The following is a 25,983-nucleotide window of genomic DNA, read 5'->3' on the forward strand; positions in this document are numbered from 1 at the left end:
AGATATATGTATATAGTTTCTATTGTTAAAATCAGTTGTTAGAAGGGAGCTAAAATGGCCCCCATCTTCAAGCCACTACAAAAACACCTGTGCTGAGTCATCCCCCCTTCTGTGATGGAAACCGGAGAAAAGCCTGAGAAACTTGTTTACACCTTTGCAGACCCCTCAGGGTACGCCCCTCATGAATATGGATGAAGCCTACACTATAAAGGGACTCAGTTCTGTCCTGTAAGGTGTGTGTCTTGGTAGAGCAGAGACTCCCGGCACACCCAGCGCTGTTTTGCTCACTCGCCACTTGCTAATAAAATTTTATTGATCACTAAAAATTGAGAAGTGGTTATTTCCCACTAAATTACAATTAATCAATAACAAATTTGGTGCCGTGACTCGGATCCAGATCTTTTGGTGCGAAACCCCAGATAGGGGAGGCGCCCTATCTTCGGATAGCCCCAGTCTGAGGATCTCGTGGCCAAAACGCTGGATATCCGAACCCCTTTTAATTCGGACTCGGGAGTGAGCAAAAGAATCTGCAGAACCCCTTAAATTTTGTGCACGAAGACCGATCGAAGACTCCGGGGAGGAGTAAGTATTTGCGTTTGTGCAGTTATCCATTCGGTTGGGGTTGGTAATCCCAGAGTGCGAGTGAGTGAGAGATCTTGAAGAAATCACCTGAGTGCGGACCCTTTAGTAGTGCAGTTCTCGTAGCCCGTGAGGGAGCGAGTCACGAATAAGGGGAGCGTGTGTGTGTGTGAAAGAAGGCACTCTGGAAGATGGGACAGAGGGAAAGCAAGCCCTCTGGATCCATGGGTGGGGGCAAGGAAGAATTGTCGGATATCCCACTAGATAGTCCTTTAGGAGTTATGTTAGAGAATTGGAAAAATTCCCCAAGAAGTCAGGACATCCACCTCCCCCCCCCAACTCCCCGGGGCTGGGGAGCTCCCCCCCGCAGGGCACCGTTGCCTTCGGGGTGGGGGCAGGTGAACTCCTCCCGCTGCTGGCTCCAGCTGGGACAGGGCTTGTTCCCGGGGCGCCACCGGCCCGACCGGAGGAGCGTGCCCAAGCCGAGCCCTGGAGCAGTGTCGCGGAGCCTGGCCCAGCGTGGGGGAGGGGGGGGGCAGAGCTGCCCCCTCCCCAGCCGGGAGGGCCCGTCCCAAGCACCCAGCTGCCCCGGGGGGGTTGGGGCTGGGGCAGGGGGCACCGAGCGGCCCTAGTGAGGCTCTGTAATGCCAAATTAGCGTTTAGTTTTCTGCTCAAGAGACAGGCTGCAGTAAACTGTCTCGAGGGGGCTCTGTGCTGAGCCCCCCCCCTTCTAATCCGCTCATACTTGTAACCAATGATTCTGACCCTGAATCTCCCGGACCCCCTCAGCGGGTTACCCGAAGCAAAGTTAAGGAAGGGAGATTATACCCCCTTAGAGAAATGCTTGTGCCAGGAGTGGGGGCACAAGGGGAACCGGGAGTGGGGTATGTCGCTGTTCCCCTCAACACTGGAGATGTGAGAGATTTTAAAAAAAGAAATGGGGAACCTATCAGAGGACCCATTTGGCGTAGCCGAACGGGTGGACCAATTTCTTGGCCCAAATTTATATACCTGGGATGAATTACAATCTATCCTAGGAATTCTATTTACTATGGAGGAACGAGATATGATCAGGAGGGCAGGTATGAGACTTTGGGACCAGCAACATCAAGTGGGTCCCACAGCAGATCAGAAGTGGCTGTTGGTAAAACCCAACTGGAATAATCAAGACCCAGGCCACCGAACCCACATGGCAGATTTAAGAATGATCATAATTCAAGGAATTAGAGAGTCAGTTCCCCGAGGGCAAAATATTAATAAGGCTCTTAGTGAACAACAGAAGAAGGACGAGAAAAAGTTTACAGTTGTACTCGGGAGTAGATCCTGCCACCCCTGTGGGGCAGGCATTATTAAAGACTCAGTTTGTGGCTAAGTCTTGGGCAGATATTAGGAAGAAGCTAGAAAAGATCGAAGATTGGCAAGGGAGAGGAATAGATGAATTGCTGAGAGAAGCTCAGAAAGTTTAGGTGGATTCCTACTTGAAGTGGTGGTATTGTTCTCGTTATCAGTTTGGATACCCAGATAATGATCTATTTAAATGTCATTTCACTTCTTCCTGACTCATTTATTATTCAGTATACCTTTACCTGCTTGACTTGGTGATCAGAAGGTGACAGCTTATAACTTTCTGTCCTCTTGGTATTTTGAGGACTGTAGACAAGGATCAAAAGATACTGTGATAGATACAAGCCCTTGGCTAGCTTCAGCAGCCTTTTTCTTAGCAGTGATGAATCAATTTAAATAAAGAAAATTGGAGTAAAACATTATCAGAGTGAAAGCAATAGTCCAAGAGGGAAAGAAGTGAGCAGATCTGCAGCTTAATCTGGCTGCCTGTTCTTCAAGCAGGCAGCTCTCTTACATCATTGGCAGGAGTTGAAAAAAAAAAAAAAAAACCCACCAGAATCAGGGTTCTAGCATACAGGCAGGTATATGGGTTGGGGAGCCAAGTTCAAGCTAATTTGCCCCCGGACCACATTCTTTTGGAGCTGCTAATCTGGTTTGTACTTCTTAGCCAAAAGACGGGGAGCTGACATAATTGTAGCGCATTGACTAGACAGCTCATAAATGTTGTGTCTTTTCCAAAGAAGGAGGATGCTGCTGTGCCCTTTGCAGACTTTCTCCTCAACAGGCCGTGGCCTAGAGCTTACCAGTTTTGTAATTTGTGATGTGCTATGTAAACACCGCGCAGCGTGTGTGTGGTATAGCTGCCCAGATGCTTTATTTGATTGCATCTGGAAGTACATGTGCAACAGTCTTGGTAGATTTAAACTACCCTTGCTCTAAATGTCTAGACCCAGTAGGAGTTTCAGGTTGAGAGGAGGCAATGCAGAGTGTGTAACAGCTCAAACATGCAGCAAACTGCATTATTTTAGCCTGAAAACTGTTCTGTGCATTCCCCAGTGCCTGCATGTAATAAAGCTGTGCAGAACATGGATGTTTTATGTGATGTTTACCTGGAGGCCATGGTTTCTTTGGGATCAGAGATTTTCATTCATTGAATGGTTCTGCCTGCTTTATCCTGTTGAAAGGATCCCTGACCATACAGCTTTTGCATCAGTTGGGATTCAGTACACGAAGGTGTTGGCAATGGCCGTAAGGGAGGGACAAAAAGGGGCTTTAGCAGCAATGAGAAAGTCTGTAAAGGATAAATGCCCCTGGAAAGGAGGCAGTCATCCCTCCGACTTGGAGCGTAAGAATATGAAGGAAGTGGAATGTTTTTATTGCAAAAGGAAGGGGCATGTAAAGAAGGTTTGCTGGAGGAGAATACAAGATGAGAAAATGTTTTCTGAAGATTAGTGGGGTCAGGGGCTCTATGTGCTGGGGACCCCAAAGAACAAAGAGCCCTTGATAAAACTTAAAGTGGGTCCTCAGCGACAAGAGGTAGAGTTCCTTGTGGGCTCAGGAGCTGAAAGATCTACCATTCAGGCTCTGCCTCCAGGCTGTAAAGTATCATCAGAAAAAATCAGTGTAATAGGAGCTAAAGGTGAACCGTTTCAGGCCCCGGTTCTTCATGATGTGATTGTTGAATCAAAATGAAAATATGTGATTGGAACATTTTTATTATTACCAGAAGTAGATTATAATTTACTTGGACGGGATCTGATTATAGAATTGGGAATTAATCTGAAAGTAGAATAAAGAGAACTCAAAGTCAGATTATGCCCCCTCACAGTGGCGGATGAAGAAAAGATTAACCCAGAAGTATGGTATACCCCAGAGACAGTGGGTAGATTGGATATCACCCCCTTCGAAGTCACTATTAGGAACCCAGAGATCCCGACTAGAATGAAACAGTATCCCTTGCCGCAAGAAGGCAGGAGAGGCTTGAAGCCTGAAATAGAGAGACTCCTTAATCAGGGGAATACTCCAATATTGTCCGTTAAGAAGGCAGATGGAAATTATAGATTAGTGCAAGAAATCAACAAACGAACTGTAACCAGATTTCCTGTAGTAACAAACCCCCATACTACTCACTGGGGAGTACAAGCGTTGGTAAAATACATGTGCATAGGGATTTATAATGTTGCTAAGGGAAATATAAAAAGCTGTTTAACGTGCCAGAAAATTAATAAACACCAATTAAGAGAAAAGATTCAAGGGGGATGAGATTTGGCATACAGACCATTTGGAAGAATTCAAATCGATTTTACAGAACTACCAAAAGTAGGACGGTACAAATACCTCCTAGTATTGGTAGATCATCTCACTCATTACGTGGAGGCCTTTCCCACCACTCGAGCTACAGCAAATACTGTGGTAAAAATACTCTTAGAAAACATCATCCCTAGGTATGGAAATATAGAAGTAATCAATTCGGACAGGGGTCCCCACTTTGTGTCTAAAGTAATCAGAGAGACATTGACTTCCCTGGGCACCAAGTGGGAATTCCACACTCCCTGGCATATGCCCTATGATATGGAATTTCCCACTGATCACCCAGTATTGGAAAAAGACAATTTGCAACCATACTTAATAAACCTCATGAATAGGAGAAGAGAACTACACAAAGAAGGGATGGTAGTACAGAGACCTCCATTAGAAATTTGTTTGCACTCCATAAGACCTGGAGACAAGGTGTTAATAAAAACTTGGAAAGAATCCTCTCTTACCCCTCGTTGGGAGGGACCGTTTCTTGTTATACTCACAACAGAGACTGCTGTCCGGACTGCTGAAAAGGGATGGACTCATGCTACCAGAGTGAAAGAACCCTTAACGCCTGATCACTGGGAAGTAGCTGAAACATCAGGAGATCTGAAGCTAGTGTTGCGAAGGAATAAGGACTAAACGAGTAATATAATATTTTGTAAAACCCCTAACTGTGTTTGTTATCCTTTTGTGTGTTTTAAATGCACTATTTGTGAGGAAAGTTGGTGGGCGCACTGCGTCCACGGCTATTCCCCAAAGGAATACTGTGATCAGTGCTATATAAGAGAAAGAAAATTAACCAGTCAAACCTTACGAGTGGGGGTATCAACAGTAAAAATTGTAAAGGAGTCCCATAAATAGTGGACTATATTTATAAAAGGGATAAATCCTAAAAAAGGGTGTGTGCGTACCAATGAACCTAAGCCCCATAACGTGAATATAGTACAAACTCTTTGCAAGTTCCAAATACTCCAAGTGCCCTGTACGATCCCACAAGTAAAAGCCCGGAACTGGGAGGCGTTTTGGTGTCGACAATGAGACCCTAACCCCAAAGAATACGACTGCTGCCGAGAAGATGGAAAGCCCCGCTGCTCTAAGGAATAGAGTAGGCGGAGGAGGCAGAGACGTATGGAGAGAGGAAAATAAGAAAGGCCTTGAAGCAACCAGTTCAGGTGATTGTTGTGACAAGGAGAACTGGAAAGTATGGGGAAGGAAAAGATCTGAGCATGCAAATCCTGTGGCAAGACAGAAAGGGGACACGTTTGTACAATTAGCTAGTAATTGGAAGATGAACCCACCAACTCTCCTCACTATAGTAGTCATTTGGGCTGTGAGAGGAATTGCAACCCCAGCCTATACTCAGGCCTTAACCCACCAACCGATACTACCTCAATTAGTAAATACTACCTCACCAAGTTTGCCTCAAGAAAGTGGGGCAAAGCATTGTTAGTTGTGTTTTGATGTTAAACCTCCATTTTATGAGGCCCCTAGTGTTATTATTAATTGGGTTAACTTTCGGACCATGTATATTTAACAAGTTTGTGATATGTTAAGGAGATCTGAAAAACAAAATTAGTTAAAAGGGGGGAATTGTAATAAAGCATATATAGTATTTGTTATTCAAATCTCAAGGGGAAAAAGAAGTTGTAGTCAGGATGTTGTGGCCGAACAGTTTTGTAATTCTCTTATGTAAATAAGAAATAAGATATATGTATATAGTTTCTATTGTTAAAATCAGTTGTTAGAAGGGAGCTAAAATGGCCCCCATCTTCAAGCCACTACAAAAACACCTGTGCTGAGTCATCCCCCCTTCTGTGATGGAAACCGGAGAAAAGCCCGGGAAACTTGTTTACACCTTTGCAGACCCCTCAGGGTACGCCCGTCATGAATATGGATGAAGCCTACACTATAAAGGGACTCGGTTCTGTCCTGTAAGGTGTGTGTCCTGGTAGAGCAGAGACTCCCGGCACACCCAGTGCTGTTTTGCTCACTCGCCGCTTGCTAATAAAATTTTATTGATCACTAAAAATTGAGAAGTGGTTATTTCCCACTAAATTACAATTAATCAATAACAGGGGTATCCGGAGTTTGGTGGGAGCCTTGGGAGAGTGTTTGGACCCTCTGGCATGGCCTGGGAGAAGTCTGTGAAGCTTGGAAGCAGGGTTTAGGGTGTCTGGGGCTGCTTAGGCCATTTTAGGTGGGTATTTGGGGGCACCTGGATTTGTTTTGAGATGTTTTGCTGGCCCAAAAGCCAGGTTTCAGGCTGTTTGGGGGAAGTCTTTACGGACCTGGAGGCAGGGTTTGGGGATTTTGGGGGCACTAGGACAAGTTTGGGGTTGTTTGGTGGCTCCTGGGAAGGACCTATGGACATCTTGTGGTCTAGAAGAAAAGTTCACTGTGGTGTGCGTTCAGGGACTGCTCTGTACCCTGAGGCAGGCGTGGGAGTCTTTTAAAATTAAGAGCTCAGTGCTGCTGGGACATGTTCTTGGGCTGGCTCTGCCACTTCCCCGGCTCCCGGCGGCGACTGTCCTTGCAGCTAGAACACACGCCGACGCCGGCGGCCGCCCGATGGGCGGCGCCCGCCTCACCAGCGCCTCGCTTCTTGGCGCCCGCCTGCTCGCGCCTCATGCCGCTCCCGGGCGTGGACCCGGCGGCCTACCTCCTCCCGTATCGCGCCTGCGCGGGCTGTAGGGGCGCGCGGGAAACAGGTCACGGCTCCCGAAGCGGCGCACTTCCGCCGGCCGAAGGTGCAGGGGGCGATAGCCTGGTCTGTGCTTGGGAGGCTGGTGGCCGCAGAGGGGCAGTCGTGGTGCGCGGGCACTGCGGAGCAGCTCCGGGCCGCACTCACTCCCCGGTGACACCAATCCTCGGAAATGCCGTGCTGCCTGCCAGCGAGGGGTGGCGGCGAGGACGGCGGCCTCGGCCGGTCACTTTTTTTTGTTACCGAAGCGCGGAGAAGTAGTAAACTCGCCCAGTCGCAGCGGGCGAACGGGAGGCGCTGGCTGTTGTGCTGCGGGATAGCCCCGGGGTAGGGCGGCGAACGGCCAGATCACCCGGAACGGGGAAGCGGGCTGGGTAGAATATCCCATCCGCGTACGTCATGGCCATGGCCACGGAGCTGCCGGGGGGATAGTGCGCATGCGCATTGATGGGCGCTCGGGCTGCGCGGGGCTTGGCGCGCGGGCTGCGCGGGGCCTGGAGCGCATGCGCATGGATCGGTCTGCAGTGCTACGGGGACGATGAGGGCATGCGCATGGCGCTGCCAGCCGGCCCGTGGGCTGAGGGCAAGAGGGACAGTGCGCATGCCCAGGCTGGCGTACCCGTGTGCATGTGGGAGGCGAGGGGCAGGCGGCAGCCTCAGCTTGGGGGAGGGAGAGGCCGGAGTGGGCCGTGGAGTGAGTGAGAGAGAAGCACTATGCGGGGCAGGACTGCCCGTCGGGAAGCAGGCCACAGTGAGAGGGTGAGAGCAGCGGAGTGGGGAAGAGAGGGATCAGGGGAGGGACAGAGGGGTGGGAAGTACGGGTGGAGTGAGGATACTGGGACCAAGGGTGGGAGAGACCAGGAGAGGAAGAGGGATGGTCAGACAAAAAATGAGATAGAATGAAATAGGGGCAAGGAATGGAGGAGGGGGTGGGGGGAGTGAAATGGTGATGGGGATAGAGAAAGATGGGTGGGGAATCAGGAAGAGGAGCCGAACAAAAGGATAAACAAAAAGTCTGAGGGCCTGGCAGAGAAAGAGAAAAAAAAATGGGTTGCAACCAGAACAGAGGGGCTAAGTGAGAAAACCAGAGAGTGGGATAAAGGGAAGAAAAGGGAGAGCAGGGAACACCAAGATTGGGAAAGAAGTGTAGAGATGGGGAACTGGACAGATACGAAGAGATCCCCCGTCCTGGGGTCCCTCAGGGGCACATGGTCCAAGGCCATGTCCTGGGGTTTGAAAGAGGAGCTGCTGAAGTGTACTTGAAATTACAAGACCAGTACACCTCACAAGAGCCCCTGATTTTTATTTTTGAATTTTACTGCAATGTATATCACTTCATTTATATTCTTTTCCTAGCTACGCCCTGTAGTCTTACCCATTTGTAAAATGTCTTGAAACCTGCCCAAATGGAGATAAAACAGACCTTGAACAGTCTGGTAAACTCCCTGAGTGCATCCTTGATAACAGGAACCTAAAAATGCAAGACAAGTGCCTGAGAAGATGCCAGTGTCAAGGTAAGTGACTGGAAGCCTGTTTAAACTAACCAGCTTGAAGTAAACAGGAGCCGAAGGACAGATGAGCTAACTCCATGACCATATGTGGACATGGGAAGCCTGAAATGCAACTAGGGGACAGTGTGAGGAAGTCCATGTGGACCTCCGGGAGAGGGGAAGGCCCTCACTCTACTACGCATGCTTGGACTATGTAAATGAATTCTAAGAACTCATTAGCGTAGGACTGCCTTTTCCAGGGAATCTGATGAATATGTATGCTTTTTGTGTATATTAGAGTGTTAGTAGTTGGAGCACTCATGGAGTAAACCCCAGTGCTGCTCAGCGCTGCAGTAAAGAATACTTGCTGAACAGTTATATTGGATACTGACTATTGAGTTAACCTCTTTGTTTCAGGTTCACCACCCATTTCCCCTTCAACCCAGGGTAAGGACTCCCTTCCCTTCTCATCACCCCACACAGGCATCAGGGGAAGCTGTCTCTCCAGCTGCCCTTGGCAGGTGAGGCCAGGAGGAAGGGATGGAGCTTGGGGCTGGCATGGCTGCGGCACAAAGTGATGCTGCATCTTGGACAGTGTGTCCCTCTCCCACAGGTCAATGGAAAGCAGGAATGCTTTGTGGGCCCTGCCACCTATCCAGGACAGCCAGGGCTGACACCAGCACAGGCCCCCTGCCTCTGAACTGCACAGGAGCACAGCACCCATCTTGACTGGACACTGCCCAGACCCTCACCAGCTGTGCTTCCACCATCCCCAGCAGTGCAGGCCCCAGCACCTCTGTCCTGTGCTCTGTCTGCTGCTTGCTGCAGTCCACAGGGCTTGGTTGGATGTGTACCTCCATCACCAGGGGGTCTCCTCACTGCCACGTGCACTCCCCAGCCTCATGTAGCACAGCTGCCCTGGCTACCCATTCTGAGCAAGGGGTCCCCAGTCCCCACTACACTGGGCACTTTCCAACTCCTCTACCTCCGCTCACAGGTGGGCTAGGGTGAGAGAAGGATCCAAGTCCATATGGCCACTGCAGCCTTCCACCAAAGCCTCCGTGCCCCCATTCTGGCCCACAGGGAGCAGGAAGCCCAGGAAGAGCCAGAAGAGGCTGTGTCAGGGCCCTGCACATGCAGCCTGGGCAGTCAAAACTCACGCGGGTGGCCCCGTGAGCCCCAAAGAGGAGTGCTGACAGCTCCAAGGATCCTTTCTAGCCCCCCAGGAAGCCACCCCATAATCAGTGAGACTGGGAGGGTGCCTCAGGGGCCTGCTAAACCAGGGCCAGTACGCAGCTGGGGCACACACCAACCCTTTGTGGTCCTGGGCCCCAAATCTATTTAACACTTAATAAAGGAAAATGAAAGCATTTAAACTGCAGAAAGTTTCTGTATTACTATCAATCCCACTGGTGTTGCTATCCCCACCTGTGCTGCCTTCTCCCCCTTTTCCTGGTGTGATGGCCACTGTTTCCTCATGTGTCTGCTGGGTCCTATGGGCTCTGGGGTCAGCCTGGTGGGAGAGACGGTGCAGTGATGCAGCCCCTGTCCAGGGGAAGTAGAATGTTGATGCTGATGGATCCTTCTACATGTACAGGTACTATTGTTCTCCCAAAAGCATGTGCTGCCCAGCTCCAGGTCTGCATCTCTGCAACTGGTCCCAGGGCTGATGTTTGCAGCCGAGGAGTCTCCAGTGCCAGCCCGTGCCCCACCACTCATCATCCCAGGCCCTCCTTCTCACCATGCCCTCTGCCTCCACGTCCCAGGGCTCTGCTCTCCTACCAGCCCGCACTGCCCAGTACAGCCTTGCTATGGCAGTGTCCAGATCCCTCATGCACAGAGTCACAAGTTGGTGCTGCTCTCTGTGTCAGTCTAGGGTTGTACCCTGCCAAGGCAGGAGTCCCAGGAAGTTCAACAAGGGGAAGTGTGAAGTCATGCACCTGTTTTCAGTGAAAGAGAAGTGGGTGGGTGTGGAGAACAGGCAAAAGAGTAAAAAAAGGCCCAAATGATGAATATCATGGAATGTATTTAAGCCTCTCCCTTGCCTTGCCTTTGCCTGGCTGGTGAGTAAGATGGAGTGGGGAGGTAGAGGAGCGGTCCCAGGAGAGTCAGGGTGTATGCAAAATTCCACAGTGAGGAGCTGGCAGTAGTGGGCAGCTGGGGAAGAGGGCACTCAGAGCAGTTCCCTGCCTGTGGTGGAAGGATTGCATCAAAAAGGACAGGAGACTGGCTTGTTTCACCTTCCCCGGCTTCTGCCCTGTTGAGTCTCCACAGCCACCTCTGCTAGGAGAAAGGGCAGGTGCATGGCAGAGGAACCGTGCCACAGGTGCTCGCTGCAAGTTGCACTGGCAGCTGAGAAAGAGCAGAGAGGAATGCAAACTCATTTTGCTGGGAAATGGCGCTAGAGGCACCCGAGCGCCAGCGTTGGAAGTACTGCAGACGTGCTGTCTCGGGTTAGGTGCAATCTGTGGGGATGTGGAAGCATCTCCCAGGCAGCACACTCCCTCTCCTTGCAGTACACACACAGCTGTGTGCGGGGATCGCTAGCATTTGCTTCTGACCAAGAAAAGGCCCAGAGTGCCTGGGAATGTGAGTCCCAAGCAAAGTAACCAGCCCCTTTGGATTTACTGACCCAGTACTGAGCTGGTTTGGCTCCTGGAGAAGCATGCAGGCAAATACACCCTCTCTCCTGGTGGGAAGCTGTTTTGATGCCTTATTATTGTATCTGCCAAATCCATCAGTCATTGCAGGCTTCATCCACTTTCACCCTCTGCTAAGGAAGATTAGGCAGCCTATTTTGACAATGCTAACAGAAGAGTGTTTGGGATTTGTTTGTTCTGGACTATATCTCTGGGCATCCTTGTTCCTGTCTTTCTTTAAAGGTAAGCTCACCTGTGGTTGTCCAGTTTTGGGGATTTTTTGTTTCTCTTTATTTTTCTCTAAACTCTAGTCACATCATACCCCAACTTTACGTTCAGAAGGACTTGTATCTGCTTGTAGTTTAAACTTAGTCAGAGTCCAGTGCTGGTCCCACCAAGTTTTGTAACCAGTTTTAATAAGTTTGTGGATCTTACAGTGCTGGACACCTTATTTTAAGAAAGAAAAAGGTGTAGGTTTTTTTTTTTTTTTTTTTCCCAATGAAAAGTAATTTTCACTTTCAGAAATGAATTGAAATGATTGTGTTTCAAAAGGAATATATTCTTGCTTTCCTTTAAAAATTTTACCTATGTGTGCTTTTCTGGGAGTGGGAAATTATAACTCCAGGCTGCCCAGGATGGCTCTGAGAACTCTGTAGGTGTGCTGGTGAAATGGTATTGTTATAAAAAGAAAAATGACCAGAAGAAAATTCTGAACTGTTTACTTTCTGTGCATCATATGGAGAGATTTATAGCTGCATAAATACATACATTTACTATTTCTGGTCTCTTTTTCTCTTCTAACTTTTAGTATATTTAATAAAAAATCCTTCTAGGCAATGATGGGTATAATTTGGAAACATCTAATAAAAATAATAATGGACTTCTGTAGTCTAAAGTAGCGCCTCTGACCAAGCTATCTTCTGAAATTTCAGCACATTACAAAGAGAAGAAGGAACTGTGTGATACTTCCAAAACATGGAGGATTGCAAGGCTAACAATAAAGAATTTTTAAGTGGGAAAGGAGGTTGAAATAGCCCCAGTCCTGAAAGATGTTCAGGATTCTACACAAAATGTGCTTTTATTGCTCCCTAACAGCTGAAACATACATGCCTGCAGCAACTATGAATTCTAAAACTGAGTATTCCAGGTATGAGGAACCATGTCATGTTATACACAATTTATGCATAGAGAAAGGAAGATTGTCTTTTTAAAGCAGAGAAAGTGGTCCACATATTTCAGAAGTGCAGGGGCACGGGAAACTTACATATGTGTGATGTTGCACTGGACTATTCATGTCATGCAGATTAGTTTATTAGTTTATCTGAATCTGCAAAACCCATACATTTAATTATTACAGCTCCACATTTCAGCTGCGTAATGTAGCAATGGTATTGCAGAAGAATGTTTCCACACCTTACTAAATTAAGAACGTTGTTATCTTTGTAAGATCTTTCTGTGCTACTTCAGGAGCTGAACTAATAGGCAGGTGATGGCAGCCAGTTATGATATAACTCACTTTGTGTGCAGTCACATTTTGAGCAGTTGTGTATCATGTAAATACTGCCTTTTAAATACTGAGTAGTCATTAATTCATCAGCAGGGATGCTTAGTTTCTCTGAGCAGCACATGAAGACACAAACTGCTTTTATAAATAATTCAGAGGACTTTGTTAGGTGCTTTTGCCAGCAGTTTACAAGTGTGCACTTTTACATACAACAGCTAAAGCAGAATAAAATGTACCTCTGGTTAAGATGGTCTGTATTTGACCTCTGCTTTGTGGATAGCTTTTTTTCTTTTTAAAGAAAAGGCAAAAAAATAAAAAAGAAAAACCCTGAGAATTTTGCAGTTGGTGCAGAAAAGAAAAAAGGCAAGATAATCTTAGCATGTTATCAGTAGCAGAGTCTTTTAACAGTAAGGTCCAAATGAACTACCCCAGGATTCCTCAGTATACTCACATAGAAATCACAGCAAGTCCATCATAACTAACATCACATAGTGCTGAGTTGTTTCAAAAGAATTCATAACAATTTCTCAACTACTGAAAACTCCTGCAGGACTGTTTGACAGAAAATTTGTGACAAAGACTAGGTAAAAATCAAAACAAAATATGAGGAACTTGGTAATTTTTTCCAGTCCTTTCCACAGATTTTTGCTTCAGCTTGAACTCTGCTTGCACTACTGCTAGGAGTCCTGCTATGTCATTCATGTTAGGTCATTGCATCACTCCTTCCTGAAGATCCTGGAGTCAGTGACGCTTTCTTGGGGCATGGGCCCTAGGGAAAATCGGGAAACAGGTTCTCAGCCTCCCTGGATCCCAGATGAAATCTGCCACAAGTGCAATCCTTGAAGGAGCACTCAGAGGATGCAAGGACCCTGTGAGTCTCAGCAGCTACATAACAACCTCAGATGGAGGGGCTTGAAAACCCTGCTCCAGGGAGAGATTGGAAGGGAAAGGATCAGAGCCACTCCTGCTCCTTTCTCTGAGCGTGGTGCAGTCTGGGAGCCAGGGTGCAGACAACCTTGCAAGGGAGGTCTCCTCCTGAGAAACATGTCCCAGTGACCACATGAGCACCTAGCCTCTCTGAGGAGTGTTACCTTCAGCTCAGTGCACAGGCCATTGCTGGGTGTGAACATCCAGAGAAGTTAAACATGCACTTTACTAGTGTCCAGTCAACCCATGCATTCTAATTACTGTGCTTTATGTCCTTTTTTTAAAGTGATGCCACTAAAGTGGACACATGCCACACAGAGCAGAGTCAGACCTCTTAGCTGCTTTGCTCTGTTCAGCCTGACATCAGAGTCATACTCTGGCCATGTGGCTTTGAAAAGCCCAACAAAAGCAAAGGCAGGCTGAGGACAGAACCCCCTCTCTGCAGTCTGTTGGGAACGTAAGTGCTCAGCAGTATGGGACAAATCCTATGGCAGGGGATGCTGGAAGTGAGCTAACAGCTAAAAGGTGTAAATTATGAAGTAACTCAGCCTGACTTGGTGTACCCAGCTGGTGAAAAGCAGCTTTTCTTCGGCTCACTCAGAATACAGAGTTGAATTCTCACACTACGCTCAGTTCATGCTTTCTCACAGTTTTGCTGATTTAGATGAGCTCTAGTGATCACATCAGAACACAACTGGTGATCTCTAGGAGCAAATCCTCACAAAGATACTGTTCTTGGTTCACTTCCATGCAAACAGGTGCTGTTTCTACAGCAGCAGTAGCATTGGCAAGATAGTCTCAAAAGGTCAGATTCTGCTGCTAAGCTACAATTTCTCTAATGTAAGCTAGTTAGACTGAGGTAACATGAGTTGAGAGATCTGTGTAGCTGGAAGAACCAAGGCTGGTACTTAAATACCTATATATGGAGTCTAAACTTCAGGCCTCAGCTGGGTGGGACTGATGGAGCTGCAGTGAGCTGTGTTAATCAAACTGGCTAAGTCCAAAGAGACATTGTTGAATAGATGTGAGAAGTCCTGTGCCTTAACAGAGTACAATGTAATGTCATTGGTAATTTAGGTGGTTGGTGAATGAGCTCCACCTTTATATCTCATAAATGTTACCAGAATAGAATGAGGAGTTAAAGTCAGATCATTTAGAATCCTTCATACTCTTAATTTGAGGTCTGAAGGTCATATACACCTCACTTCCCCACATTCTCTATGTTGATGCATTGAGTCGTGTCACCCCACTGAGTGATACACAGTTTCAAAGATAACAATGCAGCTGATGCAAGTTCAAAATAGAAAAGATATGAGGAGGACCTTTGCTTGTACAAGTAGGTCTTTTCTTCCATATTAGCTAAAAAGATGCCACACATGCACCTTGCAGAGGTGTGAAATTACTGCCAGATCCCTGCCATTACTATAATGTCTGGGAGTACAGACACCAGAGTCTGGTCACTCTGGATGCTGAGAGCATGTCAAGGCATCACAAACACATGAAGTCAGTGATCATGAAATAATAGAGTTCTCTATTCTTAGAGAGGCCAGGAGAGGGCTAAGCAGAACTGACATCCTGGACTTCCAAAGGGCTGACTTTGTCTTGTTTAAGCACCTGCTTGACAGGATCCCTTGGGAGACAATCCTGAAGGGTGTAGGGGTCCAGGAAGGCTGGGCACTCTTTAAGAAGGAAGTGTTATTGGCTCAGGAACAGGCGGTCCCCAGGTGCTGTAAGAGAAGCAGGCAACAGAGAAGACCACCCTGGCTGAACAGGGAGCTTTGGCTGGAACTCAGGGAGAAAAGGAGAGTTTACAGCCTTTGGAAGAAGGGGCTAGCCACTCACAATGATTACAAAGAGGCTGTGAGGCTATGCAGGGTAGAAATCAGGAGGTCTAAAGCCCAGCTGGAAAATACCCTGGCTTCAGCCATCAAGGATAACAAGAAATGTTTCTATAAGTATGTCAGTAGCAAAAGAAAGACCAGGGAGAGTCTCCATCCCCTGCTGGATGCGGGAGGAAACATGGTAACAAGTGATGAGGAGAAGGCTGAGGTGCTTAATGCCTTCTTTGCCTCAGTCTTTAATAACAAGACTAGTTGTATTGAGGGAATCCAGCCTCCTCGGCCAGAGGACAAAGACTGGGAGAACGACCGTCCCACATTCCAGGAGGAGACAGTCAGTGACCTACTGCATCACATAGACACACACAAGTCTATGGGACCTGATGGGATACACCCGAGGGTGCTGAAGGAGCTGGCTGGGGTGCTCGCCGAGCCACTTTCCATCATTTACCAGCAGTCCTGGCTGACCGGGGAGGTCCCGACAGATTGGAAACTGGCCAATGTGATGCCCTTCTATAAGAAGGGTCGGAGGGATGATCTAGGAAATTACAGGCCTGTCAGCTTGATGTCGGTGACCAGGAAGCTGATGGAGCAGCTCATCCTGAGTACCATCACACAACACATGTGGGACAACCAGATGATCAGGCCCAGTCAGCATGGGTTTATGAAAGGCAGGTCCTGCTTGACAAACCTGATCTCCTTCTACGACAGGGTGACCTGCTTATTGGATGAGGGAAAGGCTGTGGATGTTGTCTACCTTGACATTAGGAAGGCCTTTGACACCATTTCCCACAACATTCTCCTGGTGAAACTGGCTGCTCGAGGCTTGGATGAGCACATGCTTTTCTGGTTAAAAAACTGGCTGGATGGCCGGGCCCAAAGAGTTGTGGTGAACGGAGTTAAATCCAGTTGGCGGCCGGTCACGAGTGGTGTCCCCCAGGGCTCGGTTTTGGGGCCACTCCTGTTTAACATCTTTATTGATGATCTAGATGAGGGGATCGAGTGCACCCTCAGTAAGTTGCAGACGACACCAAGTTGGGTGGGAGTGTTGATGTGCTCGAGGGTAGGGAGGCTCTGCAGAGAGATCTGGACAGGCTGGAGCGATGGGCTAAGGCCAACTGTATGAGCTTCAATAGGACCAAATGCCGGGTGCTGCACTTCAGCCACAACAACCCCCAGAAGGGCTACAGGCTTGGGGAGGAGTGGCTGGAGAGCTGCCAGTCAGAGAGGGGCCTGGGGGTGTTGATTGACAGCCGGCTGAACATGAGCCAGCAGTGTGCCCAGGTGGCCAAGAAGGCCAATGGCATCTTGTACCAGAAATAGCGTGGCCAGCAGGGACAGGGAAGAGATTTTGCCCCTGTACTCGGCACTGGTAAGGCCGCACCTCGATGACTGTGTTCAGTTTTGGGCCCCTCACTACAAAAAGGACATTGAATTACTCGAGCGTGTCCAGAGAAGGGCAACGAAGCTGGTGAAGGGTCTGGAGCACATGTCGTACGAGGAGCAGCTGAGGGAACTGGGGTTGTTTAGTCTGGAGAAGAGGAGGCTGAGGGGAGACCTCATCGCCCTCTACAACTACCTGAAAGGAGGTTGCAGAGAACTGGGGATAAGTCTCTTTAACCAAGTAATGAGCGATAAGGTAACGGCCTCAAGTTGCGTCAGGGAAGGTTTAGACAAGATATTAGGAAGTATTTCTTTACAGAACGGGTTGTTAGGCATTGGAATGGGCTGCCCAGGGAGGTGGTGGAGTCCCCATCCCTGGAGGTGTTTAAGAGTTGGGTCGACATAGCACTTAGGGATATGGTGTAGTTGGAAACTGTCAATGTTAGGTTAATGGTTGGACTAGATGATCTTCAAGGTCCTTTCCAACGTAGATGATTCTGTGATTCTGTGATTCTGGGATTGAATGTACTTGTCATAGCACATGTCTGTTTATAGGTGTCACTCTGCTCTGTGATCAAGAACACTAGAGGTGAAACATGTGTCAACACATTTTAAGACAGGCAAGCAGAGTCCTAGGTAAATCTCTTATTTCCTGTGAGTTAATGTCTGCTGCAGTAACTTGCTGTACATGCTTTCGTCTTGAGATTGACTTTCCATTTCAATGAACCAGACTTCCTGTTCAGTCACTAATCTTCTGTGTGCCTTCACTGGCACAGACCTAAGGTTGCTCTGTATTATGTTAGGCACAGTTGCAACTGTGGAGCTGGCCCAAGCTGCTGAGAAGTCACCAGGCTCCAGGAAATCGAGGTATTTTCATGCACATTTGCTGATAGTGATCTGGGCTAAATCTTCTTGTGTTAACTCTCCTCAAATCTCAGTGGAAAAAGTGGGAAGGTCCAGAAAAAGCACCTGGGCCCTGACATCACCGGCACCTATTGTTAGATGCACCTGTTGGTATAGCACTCTACATGTAGATAGGGACCCAGAAGCAGATACAGTGCATGAGAAAGTAGCATCCATCTGGTATTTAGGATGATGCCACATGGTGCCTTGGGAGCTTTTATCCTTGCTCCAGTGCAGGGGCTCTTCTGATGGTCTCAGAGCAGAAGTTCCTATTCCAGGCATAGGACTCATGTCCTAAAGACAGCTCCAGACCTTCTTTTTCCCTCTGGTTTATTCTCCTAAGACATGTGAAGGACAACATGAGTTAGTGATGTTGGTAACATATTGGATGATTTTGTCAGCAACTGTAAACTTTTCCAAGCAGTGAAAGAGGTATTTTATGTCTCTGTGGTGGAGAGAGAACAGTGAACAGCAGCATCCCTTCTCACACCTGGATGGTGAAGTAACTCTTTCCAGAGTCTAAAAATGGGTTAAATCAGTCACAAAAGAGGAAATATTTCCATCTGAACGTGATCATTGTGATTGTCCTGGTTTAGCCAGGATAGGGTTAAGTTTCCCCAGCAGTGGGGGGGAAGCTCTAGCCAGGTTATTCATATACCATGCTGGCGTCACATCCTAGCGGGAGCGTGGGAAGAATCGAATTGTGCGCGATGGCTCAGCCGGTTCTCTCACTGCTGTATCGGTACATATATACTTTGCTCTGCTCATTGTTATCACTGTTATTCTTATTGTTATTGTTTGTTGTGTTGCTGTTGCTCTGTTGTATTAAACCTCTCCTTATCTCAGTCTCGGGGCTTTGTATTTTACTCCCTTTGTGGGGGAGGGGCAGCGGCCGCGTGGTCTCAGACCCCGGCAGGGATTAAACCACCAGAGTGATTTTCAAGGAAAGGCACGTACCCAAATCTTATCAATTTCTCTGTACATCCTGAACAAAGAGTTAGTGTGAAATTTCATATGTATGTCACATAATCACAGAATCATCAAGATTGGAAAAGACCTTGAAGATCATCTGGTCCAACCATTGACCTAGTACTGACAGTTTCCAACTACAACATACCCATAAGCGCTATGTCAACCCAACTCTTAAACACCTCCAGGGATGGGGACTCCACCACCTCCCTGGGCAGCCCATTCCAACGCCTAACAACCCATTCTGTAAAGAAATACTTCCTAATATCCAGTCTAAACCTTCCCTGGTGCAATTTGAGGCCGTTACCTCTTGTCCTATCACTTATTACTTAGTTGAAGAGACTCATCCCCATCTCTCTGCAACCTCCTTTGAGGTAGTTGTAGAGGGTAATGAGGTGTCCCCTCAGCCTCCTCTTCTCCAGACTAAATAACCCCAGTTCCCTCACCAGCTCCTTGTACCAATACAGCAGTGAGAGAACTGGCTCTGTTCATTGCTATTACTGTTACTGTTATTGTTGTTTGTTGTGTTGCTGTTGCACTGTTGTATTAAACCTCTCTTTATCTCAGCCCTGGGGCTTTGTATTTCACTTGCTTTGTGGGGGAGGAGCAGCGGCCACGTGGTCTCAGACCCTGGCAAGGCCTAAACCACCACAACTTTTGGTGCCCAACGTGGGGCACGAGAGGGCTGAGATAAGGACAAGAGGAGAAGGTGTGTTAGAGCAATCTGTTAGGTGTAATTTTTCTGTTTTTATTTATATTTGTTTGATAAGAAACGTTTGCAATGCTGACCAATTTGCTTGCGTGGTGGGGCTGGATTAATCCTTATATCCATTGTGCATTCCCAGTACTGATGTTTGTTCTTGGTGGAAAATGTGTCAAGGGTCTTGTTTTGTTTTATTGGCTGCAAACTGCTTATAATATGGTTGTATCACTGCTTGTGGGGGTGAACCGGTACCTGTTTGCTGCCTGGGCTTTTGTTAGGGGTCTCACCCCCTCTATGGGTGAGCCAGGGGAAGAGATCCTCTCGGTTTTTGAGAGTTTCAGCTATCCCTGGAGCATCCTGGGCAGTGTGCTTGTAGCACTGTGCTTTCTAAATGACTGCCAGATCTTGTTTTGGGCCATGCGGTATTCCTCCAATAATGGCACCACCCAGAAACCTGCCCCGAGGGCAGAGAGTTATAAATGGCAAGGTGTGTGGGAAAAGATGGGCAAGTGCCTGAGTCAGTGGTCACCCCCAGTGCTTTGGGATTTCACTCCCGAACAAGTGCAGAGTCCTGATAAACTGGTGGAGTGTTTGGAAAAGGTGTGCTGCCAATCTGACAAATGCTGGGAGACACAAATCCTTGCGATGTGCTGGGGATTTGCCCATGCTTACCACATCGCCCTTAACACTGATCACTGCCCTCAAGGGGGAGAAAGGGCTGCATGGTCTGAAAGTGAACCTACTGGTACAGCAGCTGGGCCAGAGGGACAGGCAGTGCCAGTACCAGTCACCTCCACCAGCACAGCAGCTGAGCCAGAGGCACAAGCAGTACCAATATCAGTCACCCCGATACAAAAAACCAAATATACCAAAAAATCCCCCAGACAGAATAGAATGGCCAACATTATGCTTGACCCTCTTGAAGAGACCAGGAAGTCATTCTTGCAGGAGTCACTCTTAGATCAAGTGAGTGATGGTGAGCAGGATTAGAGAGGCCCTGCCTCCAGCCAGGTGGAGGAAAGGGATAATCGGATTTAGATGGCCTGGCACATCAGACCCACAAGAATATAAGGTCTTAGTAGACACTGGTGCACAGTGCACCCTGATGCCATCAAGCCACAGTGGGGGCGAATCCATCTGCATCTCCGGAGTGACAGGGGGATCCCAACAGCTGACCCTCTTAGAAGCTGAAGTAAGCTTAACTGGGAAGGACTGGCATAAGCACCCCATTGTGACTGGCCCAGATGCCCCGTGCATCCTAGGTATAGATTACCTTAGCAGAGGGTACTTTAAAGACCCAAGAGGGTACCGGTGGGACTTTGGTATAGCTGCCCTGGAGGAGGTTGAGCAATTGTCCACCTTACCCGGCCTCTCAGAGGATCCCTCAGTGGTGGGTTTGCTTAAGGTTGAAGAGCAGCGAGTGCCAATTGCCACCAAGATGGTGCACCGGCAGCAGTACCGCACTAACCGAGATTCCCTGGTCCCCATCCATCAGCTGATCCATTGACTAGAAAGCCAGAAGGTGATCAGCAAGACTCATTCACCTTTCAACAGCCCAGTATGGCCAGTGAGAAAACCTAATGGTGAATGGAGACTGACCGTGGACTACCGTGGCCTGAATGAAGTTACGCCAGCGATGAGTGCTGCAGTGCCGGACATGCTAGAGCTCCAGTATGAGCTGGAGTTGAAGGCAACCAAGTGGTACGCCACAGCTGACATCGCTAACGCGTTCTTCTCCATCCCAATAGCACCAGAGTGCAGGCCACAGTTTGCATTCACTTGGAGGGGGATCCAGTACACCTGGAATCGATTGCCCCAGGGGTGGAAACACAGCTCCACCATTTGCCATAGACTGGTCCATACTGCACTGGAGAAAGGTGGGGCTCCAGAACACCTGTAGTTCATTGATGATATCATTGTATGGGGGGACACAGCTGAGGAAGTCTTTGAGAAAGGAAAGAAGATAATTGAAATCCTCTGAAGGCTGGTTTTGCCATCAAGTGACAGAAAGTTAAGGGGCCTGGAAAGGAGATTCAGTTCCTAGGAATAAAATGGCAAGATGGGCGTCGCCACATCCCAATGGAGGTGATAAACAAGATAACAGCTGTGGCCCCACCAACCACTAAAAAGGAGACTCAGTCTTTCCTGGGCGCTGTGGGATTCTGGAGGATGCACATCCCAAACTACAGCCTGATTGTGAGCCCTCTCTACCACATCCCCTACCATGCACCAGCCTCTGGGAAGATCGAGAGCTACAATAGACTGTTAAAAACTACATTGAGAGCAATAGGGGGTGGAAACTTCAAACACTGGGACACACATCTGACAAAGGCCACCTGGTTAGTCAACACAAGAGGATCTGCCAATCGAGCTGGCCCAGCTCAGTCAAAACTTCCATGTGTTGTAGATGGGGATAAAGTCCCTGTGGTGTGCATGAGGGATGTGCTGGGAAAAATGGTCTGGGTTAGTCCTGCGCCGGGCAAAGGCAAACCCATCCACGGGGTTGTTTTTGCTCAAGGACCTGGTTGCACCTGGTGGGTGATGCAGAAGGATGGAGAGGTTCGATGCGTACCACAAGAGGACTTGATTGTGGGTGAAAACACACCATGAGTTATACTGTGCTTTTAATAATTTTTCTTTGTTAATGCTAATTGCTAAATGGCAGCTGGATGTGATGCACATGGTATAGAATAAAGGGGTGGATTATGTCCTGGTTTAGCTAGGATAGGGTTAAGTTTCCCCAGCAGTGGGGGGAAGCTCTAGCCGGGTTATTCATATACCATGCTGACGTCACATCTGGGCGCCAGAGCGCGAGAAGAATCGGTGATCGCGTGGGTTGGCGCAGCCAGTTCTCTCACTGCTGTATTGGTAGATATCTTGCTCTGTTCATTGTTATTACTGTTATTCTTATTGTTATTGTTGTTGTTTGTTGTGTTGCTGTTGCACTGTTGTATTAAACCTCTCCTTATCTCAGCCCCAGGGCTTTGTATTTCACTCCCTTTGTGGGGGAGGGGCAGCGGCCGCGTGGTCTCAGATCCCGGCAGGGACTAAACCACCACAACCTGTCACAAGCAAGGAGGGAGATACAAAGTCTTTTCAGCTCTAGGATGTGATTAAAGTAGATCTGACCCCTTTGCATCACTCCTGACATGGTTGTTCAAGGATACCTAATGTCTAGAGATCCTGCATGATCTAATTCAGGAAGAGAACAAATCTGCCTTAGACAGGTAGGGTTAGCACTTGCAATCATTAGCATCCATGGGAATGAAAATGTTAGACAGGAGTTCATTGCTGTTTTGGGACACACTCCTGAGGAAATATGGTTGAAGAGTTTTGCTTATCAAGTACTTTCTGCATTGACCAAAGCAGCTCATAACAAGGCTGAGACCAGAATCAGATGATAAGTTTGGAAATAACAGTCTTTCCACCTGGAGCTTGCAATTAAGTCAGCATATTGAAATGGAAAGAGAACTTGTAGTTAGCATGATACTTGTGCATGTCAACAGTGAGATGCAGATGACTCTGCCCTGTCTTGCTATCAACTGGCTTTGTTCAGTTAAAGAAGCTGTGGTTACCAGAGTGCTGAAAAGGATGTCTGCTATCCTTATCACCTTCCAGAAATGGATGTCTTCAGTACAGATTGCATTCCAGAATGTTGCAGAGAAAGCCATAGTCTTCATTTCTGACCTTAATGCAACATAGATCTGGACAGAAAAAGGACTTAGAGGGAAAAGGAAGGCTTGGGTAGATCTCATTTCACATTGAGGACAAACAGCCTAAAGCCAGTTTGCAGGTTGGGCTGACAAGACTGTACACAGTGTTTCCCTGAAGCTCAGCTGTGGCTACGTGGAGAAGAATGTCTGGTCACTTAGATCTCCATTATGTCAAGAGAGAAAATTAAGTTGTAACTTGGAAAAGATATGTCTGTGGCAGCTGAGGTGAAATAGGATCTGATCTATACAGATTCATAGACTGGTAGAGTAATTTGGCTGGAAGGGACCTCCAGAGGTTGCCCAGTCCAACCCCTCTTCTCAGAGCAGGGACAGCTCTATTAGGTTGCTTCTTGGGCAGTCAAGCTGGGAAGATCTCCGAGGACAGTGGTCTCCCCTGTGGTGAGTATCCTTCAGAGGAAAAAAGTCTCTCCTGATACCCTGGCAATGCCCATGTTGCTATTGCTGTCTGAGTAGTGCTGAGCCTGTGCACCTCCCAGAAGAGTCTGGCTCCTTCATCATAGAGCCCTTCCTCATGGCAGCTGAAGGAAACCAAAACAACTCCCCCTTGCTTCCTCATCCCCAAGTTGATCAAAAGCATGTCTCTCCACCTCTCATCAAACATGCTGTGACCCAGCAGTCTGTCTCAGTGGCCTCCACTTGACTCACTCTACAGGGTCAGTGTATGTATGTGTTGTGCTGCTCTGGAGAGGCGCAGAGCTAACTGTGTGTCATGCCGTGACTGATGTTCAATATAGGCTGGCTGTAGGGGATGCTGCTGCTTGGTGTTTTCATCAGCTCTGAGTCAGTAGGTTTTAGAAAAAAACAAAAGTAGGAGGTCATATAATGATGCAGAAAATAAATTCTGTAATTCTTAGCCATCTTGTGCTCTTTCTGGAGAACTTCATCTTGAGTCTGCAAAGTGACAGAGCAGGTCATGACAAATGATGTAGTACATTCCCTTGAATACTGTGTCATTTTAGAAAAATAATCAGCAAACTGAAATCTCACTTAAGCAACTATAACAATAGGAAGAGGAGATTAAAAAAAATAAATTGTTAGATGCTTTGCAGTTGTCAACGTTTCAAGTGGCAAATGTGCAACAACTTTGAATTGGACATATTCTTGTTCAGGCTTCACACACAATTCATAGAAGGCAATTGGAGAACTTCAAGACCTCTAAGCAAAAGACTTGCCTTTCTAATATAGCCAAACAGTTATCCTGCACCTTATTCTCTGCATCAGTGTTTCCTTCATGGTCTAAGCCTTCTAATGTAGTCTCTAAAGATATTAAGTCCCTAGTGTCCATTTACTTCATAATTTGAATTTGTTGGATTGGTATCTCAGCCCAAGGACTTCTGCAGTCCTGCCATCATCAGATATACTTAAGCATTGCAGACAATGACAACAAGACTGCAGGATGATAGAGAAATGATAGGTTGAATGGGAACAAGTCTATGGGTAAGGAGAGGAGACATCCTTCTCCAGAGGAGGCCTCTTCCCAAGTGGGCAAATAATTTCCACTTTGGGTCAAAATACTCTAGCAGACTCAGGAACTCTGTATGCTGGGGAATATAAGAGGGCAGGCCAGATAGCACAGGGTCACTTTCTGATTTTCAAGGCTAGTTTTGGTCTCTCTCAGACCAAGCATCCTGCATCTGCAGGTATTGGTACTGTAGCACAAGATGGCAGTCATACTCCACCTGGACACGTGGGGCACTAAATTAGTTTTGTTTTGTTTGCACGGACATAATTCAGGAACATTAGATTGAAGTTGTCCAAGCTTTAAATCAACAGAGTAAAGTTAAGACAAAATCAGTCTCCCCAGATCGTCATTGTCTGGAAGTACCTTATTTTCACTGTAGTTCATTTCTGCTGTTAGTCATGGTCAGTGACTCAGTCAGTGCAGGCTTGGCTGGCAGCGTGCAGCAAGGAGATCCACATATTTCATATCCCCACTGATCCCAGCAAAAACAGGTTTCGAGGCCTGTGCCTGAGGAAAAGTCAGTAGCATCTAGCATTCTGAAAACAGACAGATCAAGTCTAATCAATGCTTACTGAGACCTTGTGACATTCAAAGTCTGGGGAAAAAAAACCAAACAGCTGTAAACTTCATGCTACAGACCATGCTCAGCCACTTTATATGCACATAAGCAAATCTGGGCTGAATCAGCCAAAACAAAGCACTTGTTACAATTTCAAGTGTCCTAGGTCATCTCCACAGACCTTGTTTGTTTGGTCACAAGTCTAATTTTCTCAGAGTCAGTCATTACCTCATCAAGACAGTATTAGAAGCAGCTTTTGTCCTCAGTGTGAAATAATTTCAGATGCTGCTGAGAATGTTCATGCCTCTATTTACAGCTCCCTTTGTCTTTGAAGACCCGGACCACCAAAGCCTCAGACTTTTTTCCTGTGTAAAAAATCCCTTGGTAGCAGCCACTTCTGCTGCCAAAACCTCCCAACTATCACCAGCCAGCTAGTAGCACAACATCTTTCACATAGACAGGCAGCAAGTTTATCCTGGTTTAGTGAAAGCTCATCAGTGCTGCTTAAAACAAGGCTGAGTCTCATCTATAGATATTTTATGTAAGTTTTGCTTCTCAAGTGGGAAACTATTTCAGATTTGGGAAAATGTATCTTCATATTTCCCAGTTCAGGTACTAAGCACTGAAAAGGAGGACAAATAAGCAGCCATTCAAGATGCAGTCAAAATTTTCATCAGGGTAGCCCACATCCCTTTCACAGGACTCTAACACCATATTTCACATCATCCAGCATTTGAGTTTCTGCTATTGGAAAGACAAGCTTGCAGCTTTCTCTGCACTCCCAGATCCACATGCACTTTGGACATTTGTGCCTTGCCTGTGTCTTGCAGTCAGGGCAGCTCTCATTTTGCTCACAGGCAACAGCTGAGGCTTGAGCAATATGGGAAGAAGGCAGGAGGAGCCCTCACGAGCCTATTGCATCCTCATTCCGTTTGCTGCTTAGCATT

General features: G+C 47.5%; 1 pseudogene; it reads left to right on the forward strand.

Moving 5' to 3' along the window:
• The first annotated feature begins 10,810 nt into the window (after window positions 1–10,810).
• The window catches only part of LOC141918452 (neuronal acetylcholine receptor subunit alpha-7-like), a 55,775-nt pseudogene continuing 40,602 nt past the window's right edge, over window positions 10,811–25,983 (forward strand).

The sequence above is a fragment of the Strix aluco genome, chromosome Z (genome assembly GCF_031877795.1).
Source record: "Strix aluco isolate bStrAlu1 chromosome Z, bStrAlu1.hap1, whole genome shotgun sequence".
Classification (NCBI taxonomy): Eukaryota; Metazoa; Chordata; class Aves; order Strigiformes; family Strigidae; genus Strix; species Strix aluco.